Raw genomic sequence first — 24,294 nt, 5'->3', positions numbered from 1 at the left:
TGGATGCTGGGAAGCAAACCCAGATCCTTAGACATGTGACAGGCGATCTGCCACTGGAGCCATCTCCCCAGTCCAGTCACCTCTGTTAAAAGAGAAGTTCTGTATATTCAAAGACAGATTCAGCTCAAGTCCACTTCTTTTCCCAGATAGATTCACAGTGGTATCTCTTTAAGATGTCCCAGATAGATTCACAGTGGTATCTCTTTAAGATGTCCCAGATCTACACTAGTTATAAATGAAGATTATACATTTTAAAGATGGGGAAGGAGAGAGCGAGACAGGAAGAGAGAGAGAGAGAGAGAGAGAGAGAGAGAGAGAGAGAGAGAGAGAGAGAGAAGTGTTTTGAGGGGGAGGGGTGGAGAAGCAGGAAGAAAAGGAAGGAGAGGAGGAAGACTGACCTGAGCCAAAACCCGCCCTAGGGTGTGGCCCTGCAGCCCCTGCTAGCTGAGGCAAAGCCCAGCATAAAGAAGTTATTCTCTCGCAAACAAAAGCTGAGAAAGAAACCCTTTTTCCTTAGAAAGAAAGAAAGAAAGAAAGAAAGAAAGAAAGAAAGAAAGAAAGAAAGAAAGAAAGGAAAGGAAAGAAAAACCTTAATGAAAATAATTTTAAAGTCTCACCCTGAAACTTTTATTTTACACTCTTAAATTACTGCTGTTAAAATCGGTTTCTCTTTCTTTCCCTGGAAGCTATCCTATGATGTGTACATTTCTTGAGGGGGAAACCAAATCAGTCTCCCTTTCTAAGGACAAAGAAAGTGCCAAGTCTTCACGCTTACTCAGTGGACATGCTTAGGCCTCTCAGCCACCCCCAGCTCAGTCCTAGACAGCTGCTCTGAAACCATGAAAACCATTACGTTGCTTGTCACTGAAGAAGCCGGTGTGTGTGTGTGTGTGTGTGTGTGTGTGTGTGTGTGTGTGTGTGTGTGTGTGTGTGTGTTTGTGCATGCGTGCGTGTGTAAGTGCTGTGATAACTGTATTAGTGCTGGGGTTCACTGTATTAAAGTTAAATCTTTATATTTTAATCTTATGAAGTTCCTTTCATTCCTCCCAAGCTGGGGACACCATGGGTGGCAGTTCTTGCCATTTTGTTTCAGATGCTATTCGTCGTCATCGTCCGTTGTTGTTGTTGTTGTTGTTGTTGTTGTTGTTGTTGTTGTTGTTGTTCATTTTGAGACAAGATCTTACTCTGTAGCCCAAGATGCCAGGATGACCTCAAACTCAATCCTCCTGCCTCAGTCTTCCCGGTGCTGTGATTATATATCTATATTACCATTTCCAGCTGCATTCCTTTTATCCCTTGGTTCTGGCTGGCCCTGCTCATATGGAATTATATGTGTGTAATTCTTCAAGGAGCTTCAAGGACTTCACTCTTCACTACCGTGAGACCCAGAGAGGCCATATTGAGAAGCCCAAAACTGAGGTGAGAATGCCAAGAATCCACATGTGTATAGAGTCAGAGAAATGGCAGGGGCGGTGAATGTGTAGGGTAACTACAGACCAAAGCCAGTCTCAGTATCTGGGTAATGGAGAAAGACTTGCCCATCCCTGAGTCAGTCCTTATCAGACACACCCAAATCTATTATGGGAAACAAGAGTATGTCATCAATACACTGTCACTGCATGCAGCGTATGATGGTGTCCTTGAGATAATGCCAAGTCACAAGACTATGCTGATAATGAGATGTTCTCATCAAAAGCCCATATACCAGTATCAAGCACTAGAAGCAGGTAAATGAAGGGCTTTGCCCATCAGAACCTTTGATCTCAACGTCACGCACTGCCTGTTGCTTCTAGTGTACCAGGCATTCTTAGCCCTTCATCAACTTCAAAGATTCAAACATGAATGGAGCAAGTATCATCTTCCTAGGGTCGAATCTTTCAAACCTTCCTGACTATAGTCCTAAAATTTCTGTCACCACAGTAACTTTTAGCATTTACACAGTGACTGATCTGTGCTAGTCAGACACTCGGCAGTTTAAACATCCTGTGGACATGGTCTTTAATCTTACTTGTACTTTTGAGACAGGATCAAATCATGTTCATGGCCAGCCTGTGAACTCACAACAATCTTCCTTGCCTTTGACTCCCAAGTCTTGAGAATTCAGATACATTCCAGCAGGTCCGTGTTTTAGCCTTCTTTAACTCACTGACTATGCAAGCAGGAGGCATTTTAGAGGCAATCCTGTCTGATCCTCACCCTTTATAAATAAGGAAAGGAGACTTGGATGATACCAGGCACTGGCGCAGCTGTGCCCTTCCCCGTGGGGAAGGGAGCAATCCTTCAGGAAGTTATTTCATGCTCAAAGTGCACCAAAGTCTCCACACGGGCTTTGGTGACAACAGCTCGAGGGAGAGTGACATTAGTCCATGACAGAACAGCCAGAGCCAAGGAGCACCCGAACCCTGCTGGCATGGTCATGGAAGCAGAGGCACCCAAATGAGCTTCTCCTCGCTCTAGCGAAGCCTAGGAACCTGAGCAGTTGGTCTTTTTTGTCTTACCAAGCTATAAGGATGAGTGACACTCCTGTTTCAAGTACACTTAAAAAGTCCTCAGCTAGAGGACAACTTTCTGGGTTTTCATTGTCCTTGAAAAGCAAAAATAAAGGAGAGGGAAACCATCAGAGAGAAGCAAACCAAGGAAAGAGATCAGGTGAGGGTGTGGCCTCTGGCTCCTGACTAACGCTGCTTGTGACTCTTTGCTGCAGGACAGTAGATGCCAAACTGAGGAATGGAGCTGCCATGCTTGAGCAGCTGGATCTGATGCTCAGTGCCACCAAAGCAAAATGAAATAAATAAATAAACAAAACAAACAAACAAACAAAAATCTACCACACAGTTGAGCACCTGTAGTCCCAGCTACTCAGGAGGATTCGACAGGAGGATTACATAAACCTTAGAGTCTGAGGCCACGCTAGGCAGTGGTGGCACACGTTTTGAATCCCAGGCAGAAGCAGGCAAATTTCTGAGTTTGAGGGCAGCATGGTCTACAGAGTGAGTTCGAGGACAGCCAGGGCTACACAGAGAAACCTCAAAGAACCAAACAATGAAAAGTCTGAGGCCAGACGAGCAACATAGTGAGACAACAAGAACAAAACACAAATACCGAAACAAACACGGTTCTATCTCCTCTTCAGGAGACTAAAAGAACAAAACACATAACTTTAATTGTGGTCTTGTTTGTTTGTTTGTTTGTTTTTCTCTCTCTAAAGAAAGTAGTTTAGAAGCTAGAAAAATGGCTTACAGACATCTTGAGTTCTGTCCCCAGCACCCACATCAGATGGCTCACAACCCCCTGATCCGCACTATGAGCACCCTTGGGTACCTACACAGACAAGCCATATACTCATACAATCAATTAATTAAATACACTTGAAAATATTTAAAGAGTGAAGCTTATGGTAGACCTAATGATGATAGTGTTAACTTCTGTCAATTTATTATTTATGTAGGAAACACCAAAACCATGAAGTAGTATATCAAATATGTCACATATATATAATACACATGGTACAGAGATGGGTCAATGACCTGAGCTTGTTAAATTAGGCTTAATTGAATTATAACAGCTTTAAGCTTCCCTACTCTATTACAAGGTGATACACAGATATTCATATAAGCCATACACACATACATGCATATGTATGCAGGCATACACATGTGCTTACATATGTCTATCATATTGACACCATTTGATACCTCCAGTTCTAAGTCTCCCCTCCAGCTGAACAAGTCAGTTCACTGGGCATTCAGGGAGCAGATTCTGAGCCCTCTTGGGCCACACACACTGTTGGCTCAATCTGTAAACATGTAATTATTTAACTTGCCTTCTAAAATAGCACCACACCCTGGATGATGCAAACCCCAGCATTACAAGATAAGCTCTGTCTCAAGTTTCTGCTCGTTAACAGTGCCTGAAGTATTTGCTCATAGGCTCGGGGACTGAGGCAGAAGTAAACAGTCAGGCCAGCACTACAGGGACGGCTGGCTTACAGAACCCACTTTCTTATATTGTGAAAGCAATGAATGAAGTTCAGTGGGACTCCTGGATGCATGGCTTCATCCCACACCACACTGGTCAAAAGACACCTTTGGCTACCTCCCTGACCCCAATACCAAGGTCATTTTCCCTGCCCCTGGTATCGGAGGCAAGCCTAGGCAGACTCTGCAACAGGGCCCCTTCTCCGATATGTCCTGCATCCGGTTTGATGACCTCAACCTGGTTTCTGCCCATCAGTACTGTTCTCCAAGGGCCTTCACACAGGCATTTAACCTGGTTGGACTTTTTGATTTTTAAAACTACAAAAATCCTTTTTTTTTTTTTTTTTGGTGTGGCTCTTTTTCTAATTAAACAAAACAAAACACGGTGTCCTGGACAAAAACCTCTGGTACAACCTTGTATTTTGGTACCATTTGACTTTGGGTATCTTGCCTCCTCCCCCACTATCCCAAATATATTCACTACCAGGTGATACAACTGAATGGTCAGGAGCAAAGCCCAGAGAACTAGAGGGAGAGACTTGGATACCTGATCCAACCCTGCTTTCCTTTCCTAACATCTGACAGACAAGTGATTGGGTGGGTGGGTGGGTGGCTAGATTGATAAAAGAATGCTTTGCCAAGGTGTTTAGACCAGCGCCTGGTGGGCAGTAAATCCTACTATGTGATGTTAGATGTTGATTCCCATCTGCTCCTAGGTTGGGAGACCATAAGGAGATGGGGCTCTCTCTGTGATAATGAGACAAAGTATGCCTCAGTGGCTGCAGATAAACCCTACTGGCCAGTTGTCCCCTTAAAGAACATGGTTTGTTCTTCCTGTTTTCAAATGGCAAAATCCTATTCTCTAAATTGAAAAGAAAAAGATTTTATTTATATTATGTACATGCATGTGTGTGTGCATGTACCCTCAGAGGTCAGAGGAGGAAGCTAAATCCCCTGGGACTAGAATTACATGCAGTTGTGAGTTGCTTGTTGTGGGTGCTAGGATCAAGGCTCCAGTCCTCTGAAGGAATAGCAATTACTTTTTTTTCCTGAACTGGGGACCAAACTCAGGGCCTTGCACTTGCTAGGCAAGCGCTCTATGGTAGAGCTGAGTTAAATCCCCAACCCCAGCAATTACTTTTAACCCCATCTCTCCAGTCTCCTGATCTCTGGACTTAAGTAGTTGGTTTCCATTTTAAAATATTAGTATTTAGAGCTGGGGAAACAACTTGTCCTCTAAAGTGCTTGCTGTGTCAGCATATTTTGACACACACCCATATCCACATCAAAAGCTAGCACCATGGTATACATCTGCAAGTCCCTTGCTGGGGAGTCAGAAACGGTTCCCTGGTGCTCTCTGGCCAACCAGCCTAACCTAAGCAACAAGTCTCTGAGATATTATACCCAAGACTAACATCTGGTCTCTATCTACAAACGCACACAGAATATTAGTGTTACAGCCAAGGAAGGTACAGATGTACAAAGGCAAACAGAGCCCTTTAGTCACCACTGTGTGGCCTCTGGCATGTCTGGATCTATAATGTCAGTATTAGTATTTTCCTGTTTATTGTTTGTGCTTGTTCCCCAGTGAACAACTACTTCCAGTTTCCATCTGCTCCCAGAGCTGACCCTATGCTACAGTTCTCAGTACCTAGATCCCACCCAGAAAGAGCTGGTCTCCCAGGAGTGCTGACACACAGGCTTAAAGGAGGGTCAAGCCACTGTCAGAGACAGCAAGACCAGCTAACACCAGAGATAACCAGGTGGGAGAGGCAAGTGCAAGAACCTAAGCAACAGAAACCAAGGCCACTTGGCATCATCAGAGCCCAGTTCTCCCATCATAGCAAGTCCGCAGTGAACAACCTGTGCTGGATAGTTTTATGTCAACCTGACACAAGCTAAAGTCATCTGAAAGGAAGGAACCTCATAAGATGAACAAGTGATATGAAAGTATAAGCCAAATAAACCACTTCTTGATCAACTTACTTTTGGTCATGGTGTTTTCATCACTGAAATAATAACCCCAACTAAGACAAAAATTGGTACCAGAAGTGGGGTATTGTCCCCGCCAGCGGGGATCCAGTTATTGAGGGTCCCGAAGAGGCTTTCTACCTGTGGGCCAAAATGGGGGTGAAGAGAAGAAGGAGACCAAGCAAAAGTTCTGTTGTCAAGGTCTCGTTTATTGGGGTGAAGGTCACAGCTTTTAAGGCTTTCAGGTAGGGGGAGTGTCCTTTGTGAAACACAGAAGAGGGGGAGGTGCGGATATAGGTAGTGATAGCTGGAGGCAAAGAGGTCAGGCGGTAGCCGATGAGGTCAGGCGGTGGAGACACCAGGTGTTGATTCAGGAGGTAACAGGTATCTGCTAAGGGAGCTGAGGCATCCCTCGAATGTTATCTTCCTGTGCCGTAAATTCATGGGAGAGGCTTTCATTCAACAATCTTAAGACTTATGGCAGTCATCTTAGGGGTAATTATCTGTGGTCAAACAGCCCAGAGTCACCTAGTCACTTTGAGCCATGCAGTCAAAAAGCGGCTAGGCCCAAATCCAATATGGCTCCGTGCAGGGTATTGATGTGACAGACCTGTAACCATGGACTTTATCACCCATGCCCAAGTTGCCAAAATAATGACTCTGAGACTGAATTGTTTATAAATAAATGCTGAGGCCTAAAGTTTGGCTTGTTCCTGCTAGCTCGTAACTTAACCTGGTTATTCTATTCTATTCTATTCTATTCTATTCTATTCTATTCTATTCTATTCTATTCTATTCTATTCTATTCTATTCTATTCTATTCTATGTGCTGCCACATGGTTGGTTATTTCTCCTCAGTTTCATCTGTCTATCAACATTGTAGCAAATTCCTTTTGCCTGACTCTCTCCCAGAATTCCTCTCTTCCTCCTGGAACTTCTTCCTCAGCTAGAACTTCCTGCCTCAGCTAATATGCCATTAGCTTTTCATATTATTTTTTCCCTCTTTTTCTTGGCTATATTTCTTTATTTACATTTCAAATGTTATTCCCTTTCCTGGTTTCCTGTCCATAAGCCCCATATCCCCTCCCCCTCCCCCATAAGGGTATTTCCCCCCCATCCATTCCCCTTTACACCCCCCCCACGACATTTTCCTTCACTGGGGTCCAACCTTGGCAAGACCAAGGGCGTCCCCTTCCACTGGTGCCCCAACAAGGCTATTCTCTGCTACATATGCAGTTGGAGCCTGGGTCAGTCCATGTATAGTCTTTGGGTAGTGGTTTAGTCCCTGGAAGCTCTGGTAAAAATATGGAATGCTTCACGAATTTGCATGTCATCCTTGCAGAGGGGCCATGTTTATCTTATCTGTATCATTCCAATTTTAGTATATGTGCTGCCGAAGAGAGCACACAGAGCTTTTTATTGACAGGTGATGCTTCCACACAGAATACAGAAGATTACTCTACACAGACAAGAGCATGTTGTTTTGGTCAGGATTGTAGAAGGACTTTGGATCTTTAGACAAGAAGAGCCATTGAGTATTCAGGGCTTGGTGAACTCTTCATTGGGAGCTTGGAGGAAAAAGAATGTTGAAAGAAATGCAGATCCAGATGTGGCAGTGGACTCCTTCAATCCCAGCACTTGGGGGCAAAAGTAAGCAGGGCAGATCTCTCTGAGTTCCAGGTCTGCCTGGTCTACAGAGCAGTTCCAGGACAGCCAGGGCTATCCTGGCAGAGAAAAACTCTCTCTGGAAATTAATTAATTAATTAACTGAAAACTTTGCGTTACTGAGATTGTTGATGCCTGCTAGCTGGAGCTGAGAAATTAGCAATGATTAAGAAGAAACCAGCATCACAGAGATGAAATCTTCTGAGAGGGTTTTCTGAGAGTCAGCACACAGAAGCAGTGTTCCAGAGGCTGCCAAGGTTGTGTCTTGTACTGGAAGTCACACAGGTGGTACTGGTCATGAAGGAGTCATGGAGAGCAACTGAGGCTTGGCACTGTGAGAGGCCAGGGGAAGCCATTGGCAAATGTGCAGCCTCAGTGGCAGTTGAAAGCCAAGAATTAAAGGGGTCACATAGAGAAATTGAGGCTTGACACCATGAAGAGAGTCTAGAAGAGGCTATTGGTGCAAGGGCAGCCCAGTTGCAGTAGAAGACCACAGAATTTTGAAGATAGCAGTGTCGTGGGATGACCACCAAGTACAGCAGCAATAGCAGAGTGGAACCCAGCCAAGTTTAGAAGACAAGTTATGTGCTTCAGAAAGCATAGCCAGAGAAGCGACCCTTGCAGGAGCCCAGAAGATCATGAGCGAATCCCAGATATTGGTCACTGAGTAGTTTACACTATTGGAATTTGGCTTTGCTTTGATCTGATTGTGAATGTCCCTCTTAAAATAAGGAAGCATTTAGCATGTTGTTTTTTTTTAAACAGGAGCCCACAGTTGAGAGACTAAATTTTAGATTTTAAGAGACACTAGATTTTTAAAGATACTGGATTTTAAAGTGTTTGAATTTAAAAACTATGGGTCTTTTTAAGTTTGTAAAACGTTTCATATTATGATATTGATAATAATGTGTGAACTTGGGGGATGAACAAGAAACGAAAGGTTGTGATTTAACAGTGATATGTTAAATCACATATCAATTCTGTGGAATTTAACTTGACACAAGCTAAAGTCATCTGAGAGGAGAGAACCTCAATTAAGATAAACAAATGGGGGGCTGGGGATTTAGCTCAGTGGTAGAGCGCTTACCTAGGAAGCGCAAGGCCCTGGGTTCGGCCCCCAGCTCCGGGGGGGGGAAAAAAAAAAAAAAAAAGAACCAAAAGATAAACAAATGGTGTGGAAGAGTAAGCCAAATAAACCATTTCCTCCCCAACTTTTGGTCATAGCTTTTCATCACAGCCATAGTAACCCTAAGACAACCCCCATGCTGGAGAGTGCACAGAGGGTCTTAGTTCAGGCTAGCTGACCAATAAATTGGTTTGTTAATGGTCAACCACCAGCAGAACACTCTTCTGAGAGAAATGACAAGACTTGTCTCACCCATCTTTCATGCCCTCTCTGCTGGCCATAGTGATGCATGCTTTAACCCCAGCACTTGGGGGGCAGAGGCCTGCAGATCTTTGTAAGTTCAAAGCTTGCCTGTGTACATTGTAAGCTCCAGGACAGCCAGCTTAGGTAAATAAAGCAGAGTCTGGAGAAACAAATCAAATTGCTGAATGCAGGCATTCAAGATGGTTCAGTAGGTAAGGTGCCTCAACACTGAGGGCTTAAGTTTAACCCCTTTACATGGTGTACTACATGGTGGAAGGAGAAAACTGCCTTCTGTAAGTTATCTGTTGACCTCCACACTCATGCTATAGCACACTAAATAAATGAAATATACAAAATTTTAAGTCTGTGACGCAGTTATTTCACTACATGTCTGTGGAAGACACATGTGGACAACAGTAATGTTTATAGAACGCACTGTCTTCCATCCTTTCATCTTCATAAAATGCATATGTAAGTATGGCATGGGATTTTATACTCAAGGGAAGAGATGAACCTAAGGTCCAGCGACTAGGCCAAGGGTCATGCTAGGGAGGCTCAAAAATGTACCAAGAACTGGCATGGCACACCCCAAACCCAGTACCCTCTGGGCTCTCTCTGATATTAGCAAGACCTGCCTGTTTCTCTGAAATAAGACATGAGGCACCTCTGAGAGGGTTCCTACCTAGTGATTCACAAGGAGATGCAATAGAATGGTGAGAACCAGGTCTTTAAAGCCCCTGAGAAGGTCTGTGATTTTGTTTGTTTATTTGTTTTTAGCTGTTCTCACATGTCAAAAAGACCTTGAGGCTACTTTCAACAAAACACAAAGCCATTTTAAAGAAGCTGTAAGAGCAAGGTAGCAAAGGAAATAGACAAAGTAGCTCCTACAGGAAAATGAAATTGAAGCTAGAGATGGTGGTGTGTTCCTGTCATATCAGCAAGAGTAGCAGAAGCAGGGGGACTGAGGCAAGTCTGAGGCCAGTCTGGGCTGTATTGGGAGTACCAGGCAAGACACCAGCTACATAGCAAGACCCTGCCTCAAAAAACAACAAGGGAAGACAAGCAGAGAAAAACCAAAGCTAAGGGCAGGTAGTTTAAGTGAGCACAGAGCTCCGTGCTGAGCCTCCTCCCTAAGTGACATGCAAACTCAGAAGTGAGATAGTTCTTGTTTAAGAGGAGGTGCACTCATTTTAAGCTTAGCATATATTATCACCATTTATTCTCTGACTTCTGGAGCACATACCAGAAATCAGCATTCTTATGGAAAATATTGCTTTAAAAGTATAGCGTGTTCTAAAAATAAGCTGTTTGGTTATAGCTGTAAAATCTGGTTGATTTGAAAACTTAGAAACTTTCAACAACACATGGACTAGCTCCTGGCTACCAGTTAACCGGTTTCATGTTTGCTGACAGGAAAATGAGCACAGTGGAGAGTGGGCACCTACTTGGGAAGCACACTGCAACAGACTGATGGAGCTATAATTATTAAGAGAGGATGAGGAATGTCACCCTCTTCATAAACACCAGGCTTTTCAAGTTTTTAACTGGGTAGATGACAGCCAAAGGGAATATCAAACACAGATGACAGAGATATAGATACAGGAAATAGAGACATTGTATCTTAATTCACTCACAAAGGCAATAGTTACTTTGTAGTGGGTACTGTTCAATGCCCTGAGGTTTGCTGGTTTGCTTGCTTGCTTGCTTGCTTGCTTGCTTGCTTGCTTGCTTGCTTGCTTGCTTGCTTGCTTGTTTTGCAGTACAGGGGCTTAAACCCAGGTCTTCATGCATACCAGACAAGTGTTCTACCACTGATCTATAACTCCAGCTACCTTAGGGATAGAAATAGAGCAGTGACCAGGGGTCTCTGATGTCCCAAGACAGGCATGAAAACACACTCCTGTAAATCCTAGTATCTGGGTGGTAGAAGCAGGGAGATCAAGAGTTCAAGTCCCGCTGTGTTGTGTTATATATTGAGTCAGAGACCAGCCTGAGCTACGTAAGACCCTGTATCAAAAGCAAAAACAAAACTCAGAAAATAAAGACATCTGACCTCCAGCACGAGCATGAGAAGTTCTGGGAGCTGAAAATGAACCCAACAACTTTCCAATGCACTGAATGTGCCCTACAGAGGTTCAGTCTCAGGAACTGAAATTGAGAAGAAATCACAAAAATAGAAGATGTAAAAGTTAAGAACAAGAGTTAAAACTTAGAGCTGGGGAAGGCTGAATGTTGGCTATCAAGTTATACCAATTGCTAAGATTTAATTTAAAAATAAAAACATGTCAAGATCAAGGGACATTATTTTAGACAAAGTATCGAGCTAGGCACAAGCTGCCACTTTTCTAGCTGAATCATTAAGATGACGGTCAATCATCACCAACGACTCGATTGGATTTGGAAGCACTGAGGAGAAGCAACTCTGAGCACATCTGTTAGGGCATCTCCACAGAGGTTTACTGAGGAGGGAAAGCCCACCCTGAACATGAGCATGGGCATCCCATTGATGGGGGCGGGGGGGAATCCAGACTGAATTGGAGGAGAAAAGGAACTCTTAACGTATACACCTCTGCTTCAGGCCTTCCACCTGCATGCTCCTGCCATTGTAAACTCTGCAGGGTGCTCCTGTCATGATGGAATGTACCATCTTAAACTGGGAGTCAAGACAAATCCTTCTTCCCTCACAGCAGCGAGAAAGGTAATAGACACAATATATTTGTGCTAAATAAAAATTATAAAATGAATGCTAGAGGATTTAGTCCAGTGATAGAGCATTTGACCAGCATGTGTGAGGCTTTAGGTACAATTCCTGGTACCAAGGTGAAATACATACATACATGCATGCCTGCATACATACATACATGCATGCATACATGCATACATACACTCAAAAGAAGAAAAACACATAGTCATCTTTATAATGCTAGTATATTATATAGAATGGCTGTGAGTGTGGAGAGATGGCTCGGTGATTGAGAACACTTACTGCTCTTACAGAGGACCTGAGTTTAATTCCCAGCACCTACATGGTTCCTCACGACAGTCTGTCACAGTTTCAGAGAAGTCAGCTTCCCTTTCTGACCTCTGTAGGCACCGGGTATGCATGTAAATAAATTCATGTAAACATACCAGCATTCGTGAAAAAACAAATTAAAATAAAGCAAATAAATGGAGGCCATTTCACAGTCTATTCCCTATTCATGTCATGTCCTTCTCTCTGTGTGATCTTTGTTTTTTTGAGGCCAAGTATCTTAGGCTTTCTGACAAAAAACACCATGACCAAAAAGCAAGTTGGAGAGGAAAGGGTTTATTCAACTTACACTACTTGGGTGATGTCGATGTTCATCACCAAAGGAAGTTGGGACAGGAACTCAAATAAGGCAAGAACCTGGGGGCAGGATGCAGAGGTCATGGAATGGTATCACTCACTGGCTTGCTTCCCCTGGCTTGCTCAGCCTGCTTTCTTATTGAACTCAGGACCACCAGCCCAGGGATGGTACCATCCACAATGGACTGGGTCCTCCTCTATTGATCACTAATTGAGAAAATGCCTTACAGCTGGATCTATCTCATGGAGACATTTTCCTCAATTGAGGCTCCTTTCCTCTCTGATGAATCTAGCTTGTGTCAAGTTGACATAAACCCAGCCAATACACAGGGTCTCTTCTTGTAGCATAGGAACCAACAGACTCAAACTCAAGAGCAGTTCTCCTGCTGCTTCTGCCTCCTGAGTGCTGGGATTCTAGACATATGCCCAGGTGCCCAGGGTAGCACCAACATGGCGATGACCATCTTGGCACACATATCTCTGTGTATCTCTCTCAGAACTTTCTTATGGTGAGCTCTTGGAACTCAGCTGACAACCTGAGTTCAATCGTCAGACCCCACTGAGAAAGAAGAGAACTGAGTCCCAGAAGGTTTCCTATGAACTCCACATGTGCACCATGGAATACACAGTCCACACCAACACACCACATAAATAGACAGCAAGCAATAATAAATTAAATTAAATACTTAAAACGTAGAGTTCCAAGCTGCACACTATTCAGTTGTTTAAGAACCCGACCTAAAGCAATAGCCAAATTTATTTTTTAAAGTGTCTGTAACATCTTAACACTCCAGAAATCAATCAAAAATTAGAAGATAATAGTTTATTTTCACATTAACTTCAGAAATAATATTGTATATACACACTTTCCAGAATTGTGATGTCACCAAGCTCTGCCTAACAGTAGTTTGTAGCTACAAACACTCTGTAGTCAGCAAACTTGCTTCCGGATAGATAAACTACTACAAATGCAGTCACTAAGTGATATATTTCTGAATGTAAGATGCTGAGCCAAATATACAAGACATGGCTCAATGTCCACAGCTGCGAAACACAACACTCAGTGGCTGGCAGAAAGACAGAGATAAACCATCCACCCCCCCACATCCCCTAGGGTTTCTTTCGACCTTCCAGGGTTTCATAGGGCAATTAAACTTATCAAGAAGGGAACAATAACTAAGATGGGTAACCAAGGAAATAAAAAACATATATACCATTCTCACACCATTCACAGATTACCCTAAATGACACTAGAGAAGGACGATGAATGTAGCCATTAAATGTGATATCTTTAACCTGGCATTTGTAAACCGCCTGCTTGTTGCTTCTGCCTCTCAGATTTGGCTGTAGTGTGAGTGCTATGTCAGATGGGCACTCTGTCTTTGTTTTTGCTTTTATATGTTTGTTAAAATAAGGTCTCACTACATAACCCAGGAGGGCCTAAATACACCATCTTCCTCTCCAGCATCCCCAGGGCTGGAATGGGAAGAGTAAGCTCCCATGCCTTGTATTCTACTGATTTTTGATTGAAAACAAGTCCTCCAAATAACTTCTAAATCCTTCTGTTCTTAATTCAGGGATTTTTCTGTTTCTAACTTTTATTTTCGGCTTTATGTTCAAAAACAACATCAGTTTGTAAAGCCTTTTTAAAATTCAGTCTGTTCAATTCCTTCAGTGATGCAGTCACTGGTAAATTGCTTGTGCCCTTGACTATAACCCTAATTAAAATCCTCAGTTTACAGAAAAATTAACATGAAAGAAGAAGGTACCAGCTTCTGGCTTAGTTACTTTTCTATTGTGGTGATAAAACACAGTGACCAAGGTAACTTACAGAACTGTACATTTTGTATGGCTTGTGGTTCCAGAAAGATGGGTCCATCATGGTTGGGAATCATGGCATCAAGCAGAAAGCAAGACGGTAGTTGTCTGGCAGAGCATGACTTTTGAACCCTCAGCACCTGAACTCAGTTACATATTTCTTTCAGCAAGGCCACACCTCTTAAACTTACCCAATCAGAGCGACACCTGGAAACCAAGTATCAAATGTCCAACAATGTGGGAGACATCTCATTCAAACCATCACAATTAGATAAGGAAACCATCCTTTTCTGAAGAAAATATACATCAAAGGCTTTCATTGCAACAGTAACAAGAAACCAGGAGCTGCATAAACAGTCACAGACAGAACCTTGTGATCTTTTGTGAAGGAATGTGGAAGGCTTTGAAACTTTGGACTAGAAAAGAAATTGAACTTTGTAAGTAGCTCTTAATGGGACATTCTATTAGGAGTTTGGAAGACAGTAGGTTTGAGGGAAATGTGTACTATGTCAACAAGCTCAAGAGACTCCAGAGGGGAACAATAGTAGCAGGTAGATTAGAGAAACTTCTTGTAAATTTTTGGCATAAATATTTATATTTCTGCTTCCTGCCCTTGTTCTAAACACTTGACTGGGGTTAAAATTAAAAGGAATGGTCTAACTATGATGGAGAGATTTCAAGACAGTCTAATTGACTCTGTTGCATGGTTGTTAGTAATCACTCTTATGCAGGTCTACAACAAAGAGCAAGGTGGAACAGAAAGTAATACAAAATGCATAGTTTGAAAAGAAAAAAAAGAGCACTGGGAACTTCATGTTGCTGCCAAGGCTTATGCTGAAAGCCAAGCGGAGATTAAGGAGTGGCCTCATCTGTTTAAGAATAAAGGGAAGAGTGCCCCTAGAGCAAGAGCCCACCCAGCTAAGCCAAAGAAATTATCTGCTCCAAGAAGGAAACAAACAAAAGTTGCTTCAACCAGTGCTGCTGGGGGTTGGAAACCCGACTGAGGCAGAGAGGGAAAGAACAAATGACAGACGCATTTGTTCAGAAACCAGGAGTCAGGTACAGAAAAGCCGGGGTCAGGTTGAGGTGCACTCTGATGGAGCTATACCTGCTACCAACAGAACCCAGACCTGTGTGTTTATTAGGTACAGCACTGGAGTGGGCATTGGCTAGTCTCAGTAAGAGGTCTCTGTAGGTGAGCAGTGTGTCAGGCCTTAAAAATTCAGGACGAAACTGCAGTTATTAGTTTTTTGTACACAATGATTAATAACTATACCCACATGTACGTGGACAGAGGAATGCCTTGATTTTCTGAAATAGCTTTGCCAATTTCCCTGAGGTTACAGCCCTTGGAGTCCCCAATATGGTGCTGTTCATGTCAACAATACACATCCATCCAGGTCTTTATTCACTGGGGCATCCCTAAAGCATCCCTACTAGATGCTTTATATTCTAGTTCATGGAAATATTAAAAATCCTGTGTGTGTGTGTGTGTGTGTGTGTGTGTGCGTGCGCGCGCGCGCGTGCACCCACGCGCACACATATATATGCCATAGCCTATTTATTGGTGTTACAGCCCTTATTTTGAATTCTGCCTCGTTTCGAATCTGCGCGCCTCCTCATCTTCACTCCATTACATCTTGCCTTGTCCACTGAAGCACCCCCAACCGACCCTGCAACCTCCTTACCCTAGTCCCCAACCCTTCATCTCTCCTTCAGCCAGAACCTTCTTGTCACCTTTGCATGGCCAGCCCTGTCCTCCTGTAGCTCCTCTTTTCTCCTTGGCCGAGAAGTCCCCTTCTTGGCATGTCTTGGTACCTCCCCTCCTCTACCCCGCTATGTCCCCGCTTTGCCTGGTCCTCCCTACTCATGCCCAGAACAGCAAGACTTTCTCCTACTCCTGACTCTTGTAGTACTGTTTTCTCACCTGAGTATTTTTGTTCCTTCTTGTCTCATGAAGCTAACCTCTACTCAGAGACAAGTTCTGAACTCTCCAACCAAGGCACACACAGCTTCCCGCCTTTCTGGAGCACTGCCTGCCTCTGTAGCAGTTGTCCCAGGTTGCAGTAAGACAGAACATTACAGCTTCCACTCTAAAGGGGCAGCTCTGGGAAGGTAGGGCTGGGTGTGTTTCTATTTCACTAATAAAAGAGAAGGACAGAGACACAGCTAGTGATCAAAGGCAGGAGGAAGTGGATGCTTTCACAGATGATCTCTTACAGGTTTTCCCCTATGTGTTCCTTTGAATCTGAGAAGAGAATGACTACTATGATCTACACACAGAAATGTGCTCTTTGAGGGCTGGAGAGATGGGTAGTCTTTTGGTATGTGTTGTAATACTAAATGCTGGCCCCCAAGCCTGGCTGTCCCCAGGGAAGAGAGAATCCGAGTGCATACAAAGCAATGCTATGTGACCTTGCTCCTTAACTTAAAACTATTGGTTGAATAAAGATGCCAATCTTCTGGCCTCTATAGCTGGGCAGAAGAGAGTTAGGTAGAGATTAAGTTCCTGGGCTAGGGATTTGAGGAGGAGACCAGGAGAGAAGGTGGAGAGGGGAGAAGATGCCATGGGGTGGGTGAATCATGAAAACGTGGCCATGAGGGCTGGCCAATTGGAATTAATAGTGGGCCAAAAGGAGCAGGCAAGTAATAGCTCTGGGTAATCGATATGGAAGTAGACATAATAACACAGAGGGTAGATATCTGCCCAGCTCTAGTGCTATGAAGACTTATTATAAATATAAAAGTTGTAAGTCTTTTATCTGGGAATTGAATGATCAGAGACAGGGTAACAACCCCCAACTGAGATTAAATACTTACTACCACAGACTGACCGTTAAGGGTCTTACTGCTACCACCAAGTTTAGTCCCTAACAATTATATCAGGCAGCTGAAGGTGCCTTGAATACCAACTCCAGATGATCTAACACCCTCTTTTGGCCTCTGCAGGCCTCTATATTCACATGTACACATTCCCCTACACAGACACACATAAGTAAATTAAAAAAACATGAGCTCTTTGAGTCATTCCAAAGTAAGGTTATCAGGACCCTATAATACGTGCACTAGATACATCTTTAGTGGCCAGGAGACACCTCAGTGGATAAAACAGGCCTTCTTGATTTGAGCTTGTTCCCTTGCAGGAGGAAACAGATACTAAACCTCACAGATAAGTCAGCTATGTAGTACATTTATAGAAGGTGAAAGTTCTGTGGGAAAAGTGACTCAGAGTGAGCAGGGTGGGAAGAAGAAAGAAGTGTGAGACTTGGCACATGGTCTCTGTATGTCAAAAATAAGGTCAGGCCGGGTAGTAGAGATGCCTATAATATGAGCACTTGGGAGGCAGAGGCAGGAGGATCAAAGTCCATCAAAGTTACATGGTGTCTTAGTTAGGGTTTTACTGCTGTGAACAGACACCATGACCAAGGCAACTCTTATAAGGACTGCAATTAATTGGGGCTGGCTTACAGGTTCAGAGGTTCAGTCCATTATCATCAAGGCCAGAACATGACAGCATCCAGGCAGGCATGGTGAAGGAGCTAAAAGTTCTGTCTTCTTGAAAGCCACTAAGAGAAGACTGGCTCCCACATGGTTTGGAGGATGGTCTCATTGCCCACCCCTACAGTAATGCACTTCCTCCAACAAGGTCACACCTCCTAATAATGCTTCTTCCTGGGCCAGGATATTCAAACCACCATGCATGGAAAGTTGGGAGATGAACTAGGGCTTCATGAGACCCTTGCCAAAAGAAGAAATCCTACAAATAGAACACCACTATTGTCACTCATGAAGTTTCATGTAAGTCAAACAGACCTAGGACCATGTTCTAGCCTGTGAGAAGCTACCAGCAGCATAGCAGTTCTTTGGGGAGACCTCTCACTCCTAAAGTCAGCGTCCTCCTGAAGAACTGGACAAATGGAATTGCTACTCTTCCTACAGTTCATCTTGCTGGACTTCCTTTCTTGCTCTTCCCATGGTCTCTGGGCAGACACACCGTGGTAATCCCTCATGCACACACACTGTGAAGACATACTTTCCTAAGTGTGAATCCCACTACAACACAACCACCAAATCCCAGCAGCCAGTCCTTTGCCGTTGCCAGCACCAGACAGCATAAAAGGTACTAAAGACTTAGGAGTTGAATAGACAGAGAAAATTAGGTTAAGAGTAGCTTTGGCAATTAGGAGTTATGCTGGCCTGAGGCCTGAGTTCTCCATATTTGTATATGCAAATAATTATGTTAATAACATTTACTGCTTCTGGACCCAGGAATATTAAGACAAACTAGTTTTTCTCTAGAGGGAATCAAAGTGCTTGGCAGAGAATCATTCATTAGTGAGCTACAGAAAACAGTTTAACATGTCCCCAAAAGCTTCTTTTAATTATCTAGAATAGTTGATAAGACAACCAAATGTATCAAAATAAATATGGTTACGTGGTTTTAAGACATATGCTCCAATTTTCCCAGAAACGACCATTTACCATATATTTTAAACTAATATGTATACTGCTTTGTGAAGTATATTACATGAAGATACCGCCTTTTTTTTTTTTTTTTTTTTTTTGACATTGTCTCAAATAGCCCAGGCTGGCCTTGAACTCACCATGTAGCTGAGAATGACCCTATATTTCTGATCATCTGCCTCCACCTCCAAGTGCTGAAATTACAGTTATGTATCACTACACTTGGTTTATGGGGTGCTTGGGATCAAACCTTTATGATCCCTAGGCAAGCAGTTGCTACCTGAGCTACTGACCAATAAAGCACGTTTTTGAGACAGGGTTTCTCTGTGTAGCTTTGGCTGTCCTGGAACTTGCTCTGTACACCAGGCTGGTCTCGAATTCACAGAGATCTCCCTGCCTCTGTCTCCTGGCTACTAGGATTAAAGGTGTGAGCCACTATTTCCTAGCTAAGTGCATTCCTTATAGTGAACAGTAGTTAAAAAGCTTGAGAAACACTACTCCAGAAATTCAGACTTCTGAAGCTCTGGAAACATGGATGATGAGAAACTGAGGGAGTAGAGGGAGAAAAGCATTTCAGAGCCTTCCATCTTGCAAACTAAGGACACAGAGCTCTCAGTGTGTAAAGACTCACATGAGTCCTTGTGTAAGCAAGTCATGGTCATGGCACTGAGATCTAAGTCTACATTGGGAGGAAAGGGACATTTTATTCTACACAAAGGAAATCACTGTTCTCTACTCGGAAGCCATGACACTTCTACCAACAAAAACTTAACTAAAAGCTTTGAGTACTATGGAGGACCTTTCCCACTGTGGTAGAACAGATTTTACAATTAAATAAATATAATTTTACTTTGGAAGTGCTTTCCACTTGAATTTTAATTCAGCAACATGGCCTCTCTAGCAAGGTATCCCATCCAAAGATATGATCCACCTGGAATGCAGAAATACTGCACACCTTTAATCCCAATGACATCTAATTGAGGGGCAGACCAAGAGACCAGAGAAAATTTTGAGAGTATTTGACAGAATGACTAAAAGATAGGATAAGCCCAACTCTCATGACAACAGACAAGAAAGGGAGGCCACTCAGAGCAGTTAAGGAGAGAGAATTCAATTCAGTCCTGTTCAGTTCAGAGCAGTTCAGTTCGTAGAGTTCAGAAGTTGTTTTGCCAAGCAGAGCAATTCAGTCAGAAGCTGAGAGAAGCCAATTTGAAGCAGTCACCTTCAAGAGGAGTTGAAGCCAGACTACTGAGTTGAACCAGCCACCCAGAGTTCAGAAAGAGCTAGGAAGGGTGAGTTTGTTCAGCAGTAAGTTTCATTGACTGAAAACATTCTAGGCCTAGGTTAGCACACAGTGGCTGGAAGCGGTAGCCTTGAAGATCTGGGCTTCCCAAAGATTAGATGTACAGAGGCAAGAAGCTTCAAGACCTAGAGAGAGTTAAGGCAGAAAAGGAAGTGATCTGGGGTCAGTCTAAGCCATGGCTCTCACCTCATCACCTCATCTGAGGAAATAAAAATGACATTGACATTCACAACATGGCATGAAGATTAGCAGATCCAACACGCACTGTGTCATTAGAGGACCACTTCAGGAGTTAGGTGTACAGTGTTCAAATGATAGTAGCTATAGAACTGCAGAGGGCCACCAGTGTCCCTGTCTACAGTATCCAGCTATTATGTGCTCACAAAAATTTATCTTTTACCTCACAGTTCTTCTAAAAGATTCCTCAAGGGTCTAGAGACAAGGTGTAGTAGTTAAGAGCACTGGCTGCTCTCCCAGAGGACCCAGGTTCAATTCCCAGCACCTACATGGCAGCTTACAACTGTCTGTAACTCCAGTTCCAGGGCATCTGGCACCCTCACATACACGCAGGCAAAACACTGAGTCACAATAAATAAATAAATAAATAAATAAATAAATAAATAAATAAATAAATAAATAAATAAATAAAGCAAGCAAGCTAGCTTAAAACAAAACAAAAAAGCAGACTCAGCAAGATTCCTGGGTTGGGGCACTCCAGAGGCTAGAGCAACATGCTCAGAGGCAGGAGTGATTTGCGTTTGAACCTCTACCATGAGTCTCCTCAATAAACTCAAGAGTGAGATGACCTCAGAGGAGCTGCAGAAGTTGGAGGAGGAGGAATTCAACACAAGTGCCCTCTCAGTACCCACACAGTTGGTCAAGAACAACATGTAAGTGCTCATAACTGTTGCAACAGAAGCTCCTGGGCCGGGTGAAGGCCTTTGACAGGCACTGACTACAACATGGTGCTGGAAAATATGAAGGAGATGTGGACTGAGGTCCCCAAGAGCAGCATGGGCAAGAAGAAATCCAAGCCTGTCAACAAGATGCCCAAGATGTTCCTGCGCAGGACCTTGTCACCATGGTGGTTCAGAACTCGCTCATCGACCGCAAGTAAAGTGGAGGCCTCGGCTCTTTGAGAGCCTGCTCCCTGCCCTGCCGAGTCCTACAGACCCTGCCCAATGGACTAGAAATAAAACCCTGTGTTTTTTGTTTTGCTTTAAAAAAGAAGATTCCAGGATTTGCGCAAGTTCCCCATAATATGTAAGAGACCCATTGTAGCAGCAGCAGTCACAGAAATCCAGATTGCTTCTGGTTTGTTGTCTGTTTCCTGCTTTTGGTCCAAGGTTTGAATTTCAGCTTCCTCCTGCCATGCCTGCTACCTGCTGCCACATTTCCCTGCCATGACAGACTCCTGTCTCTGTCAAGTTCTAAGCCCAAATCATCTCTCTTATATAAGTTGCCTTGGTCATGGAGTTTTCTCACAGCCACAGAAAAGACACTAGTGCACAGATTCTCCTAAATTGTTGGACTTGTTGACATGAAGTGATCTACAGTAGTCTTTCATTATGTTCATATCTATTGTGTCTGTAACACATTTTTTCTACTAGTATTACTAACTTCTGCCCTCTCCCTTTGAGACTCGCTGGAGGGTTATAATTTAGCTGAACATTTTAAAACCAACATTAGTTTTCATAGTTTCTATCATTTCTTTTTCTGTTATTGATAGGTGCTTTTTATATTTATGATCTTGCATCTTCTTTCTTTGGTTTTAATTTGTTCCTTGCTTTTTTCAAGGTGAAAGCCTATATTTCTTATTTTAGATCATTGTAATATAAGCATTTAACATTTTGCATTTCCCTGAACACCCTGCTTTGCTAAATCCCAAAAGTTTCTGTACATGTGTTTTTATTTTCTCTTAGTTCAAAATATTTTCTGTTTTCTTTATCTGTGTCTTGTTTAGAAGTATCCTGTTTTGTTCCCAAATATTTAGAGATTTTCCAAATAGCTACTATTGATTTCTAATTTAATTAATTATGGTCAAAGAACATGCTCTATGACTGAAATACTTTCAATTTTGTTAGACTTGTTTCATGATTAACATATGGTCTCATTTGGTTACTGTCCCATATGAACTTGAAAAGATTGTGTATTTAGATGTCTTTGGGGCAAGTCCAGTCAGATCCAGTTCATCGATGACGATGTTCACGACCTCAAATTCTTGTTTTGTCTTCTTTCTTTGTTGATTATTAAGTGAAAAGTGTTGAAATCAGAAACTGTAACTATAGATTGTTAAGGCTTCCTCTCATGAAGAGCTGTGCTTGTAGGTCAGTGGTAAATAACAGTTCCAAGGTTCTAGATCCAATTCCAGCCCTGAAGAAAAAGAAAAATCCTTCGATACTGTGAGGTTTTGCTATGTACATTTCAAAGCTGTATTGTGTTTAGAATGCTCAAAAAAGTATGCATATCATATCTCTTAGATAGAAGTTACACTTCAACCATTAAGAAAAATCTCATTATTACCAGTAATATTTCTATTTTTCTATTATCCATTCTGATACTAATACAGTCAGTCCAGCTTTCTTGTTTTATATATATATCACATATCTTTTGCCTTTCTTTCAGATGCATCTGGCCTGTACATTTAAAGTGATTTTCTTGTCTACATTATATCTTAACTGCTTTTTGACAGTCTGACAACCTGACTCTTAATTGTAGTGTTTAGACCATTTGCATTTAATATAATTACCACTTACCACTGTGGTTGGGTTTAAATGAATTACTTGCCAACAGCTTTCTATTTGATTTACCTGTAATTATTATCCTTTCCCTTTTTCCTGCTTATTTCAAATTAGCTGGATCCTTTTAGCATTGAGTTTATCTCCACAGTGTTTGTACATGGTATACACACAGCTATGCACAAGCAGTACAATGGTTCAAGTTACATTCTTAATTTACAATGTTGATAAAGTCATATATATTAAATAGCAACTGCAGTTGGGACTCTGGTCTTTTTTTCTGTGACGTGGTATAATACTGTCTCATGATGCTTACCAGCTCCAAGACACAATGCTGCACAGCCAGAATAACTCATACTGCACGGGAGCACTGTGTCCCTAAGAATTTTCACCTTGATGATATTTTGGGATGCAGCTCCTCCAAGTGAGGGGCATTGCATATATAAACAACCCTTTATGATTCCCACTTAACTCACTGTAGTCAAACCATACTATACTATTTCATGTACAATGCCAGACTCTTGCTGCTGTAGGGCTTACTTCTCTTCATCCTGTCTTTCAAGACATTACCAATCACTTTACCTCGCTACATGTTTGATAAACCTCAGAAGCACATTTTTCATTTTACTTTACACAATCATTTAACTTTTCTAAGAAATGTAAAACTGACAAAACAGAACAAAATCTTTTCTTTCGGCCCACGTGTTTACCTTTTCTGGTACACTATGTTTCATACTTCCATCCAGTTATCATTTCGATCGTGATTAAATCACGATCAAAGACTGAAATTTCCTTTAAGTTTTTTTTATTTGGCTAATGATGAGCTTGAACTCTACTTCCAAAGTACTGCAACCGTAGCCACATCCAGGGTACGTCTCTCAGACATACCCAGAGGTGTGGTTTACTATGCTAAGTACCTCTCAATTTAATCAAGCTGACAAGATTAAACATCAGAGGAACTCTGCTCAAACTAGTTCTTCTGTAATGTCTATGGCTGCCTTCATTCTAAAGAGCAGGACAGAGACGACATGACACCACAAGTGTAGTGTAGTTGTTCCCTATACGTCTTGAAAAATATTCCACCCCTTGGTCTACAGTACACTTTACTCCTAAGACAGTTCTGCCATACTAACACATCACTCAAGAATCTCCACCCCAAGGGCTTTTCAATAGCTAATCAGATCTATACATTGGCCAATTTCCTCTGTGTGCTGAGATTTATGTATTTTACAGCCTACCAGTCTTTTCCCCCTAAGTGTGCTGTGTCATTTTATAAATTTAGGACTAGTGCTCAGGAAAGACTGGAAGGCATAGTTCATATCGACTGAGCTTTTCCCCACTTTGCATAACTTCTTACTTCTTAGAACCTTACATAACCATCTTCAGCCACCTCAGCTTTCCTACACTCTTATTTATCTCTTCCCATCATATCTATTCAGCAACGCTACCACTATCATCTTGGTTGCTCCTTCCTGAGTTTAAAATTCAGAAACTGCCTTCATGAAGAAAGCTTGGAGATAATGTTGGGCATTTCTCTCTTTTTAGGGTGTCAGGGTTCTGTGTAGACTGTCTAATGTCTGGACACAATGGTTTCACATTTTCTTCTGTTTTCTAATAATTTATAATACACAGTTAAGGTCTGGTCTACAGCATGACTACAA

The 24,294-nt window shown here is 42.5% G+C and overlaps 1 non-coding gene and 1 pseudogene across 1 annotated transcript; one reads left to right on the top strand and one right to left on the bottom strand.

Annotated features, from left to right (window-relative positions):
* Positions 1–7,247: 7,247 nt before the first annotated feature.
* LOC120096746 (U6 spliceosomal RNA) lies at positions 7,248–7,354 on the bottom strand. The gene has a single exon (XR_015637808.1). It is a non-coding gene; the product is annotated as a U6 spliceosomal RNA (small nuclear RNA).
* A 13,312-nt stretch (positions 7,355–20,666) lies between these two features.
* On the top strand, positions 20,667–21,012 carry LOC148001339 (small nuclear ribonucleoprotein Sm D2 pseudogene; annotated as a pseudogene).
* Positions 21,013–24,294: the final 3,282 nt, after the last annotated feature.

Source organism: Rattus norvegicus, chromosome 14, assembly GCF_021556685.1.
Source record: "Rattus norvegicus strain SHRSP/BbbUtx chromosome 14, alternate assembly SHRSP_T2T, whole genome shotgun sequence".
NCBI lineage: Eukaryota > Metazoa > Chordata > Mammalia > Rodentia > Muridae > Rattus > Rattus norvegicus.
This window is presented reverse-complemented; position numbering and strand designations above follow the sequence as displayed.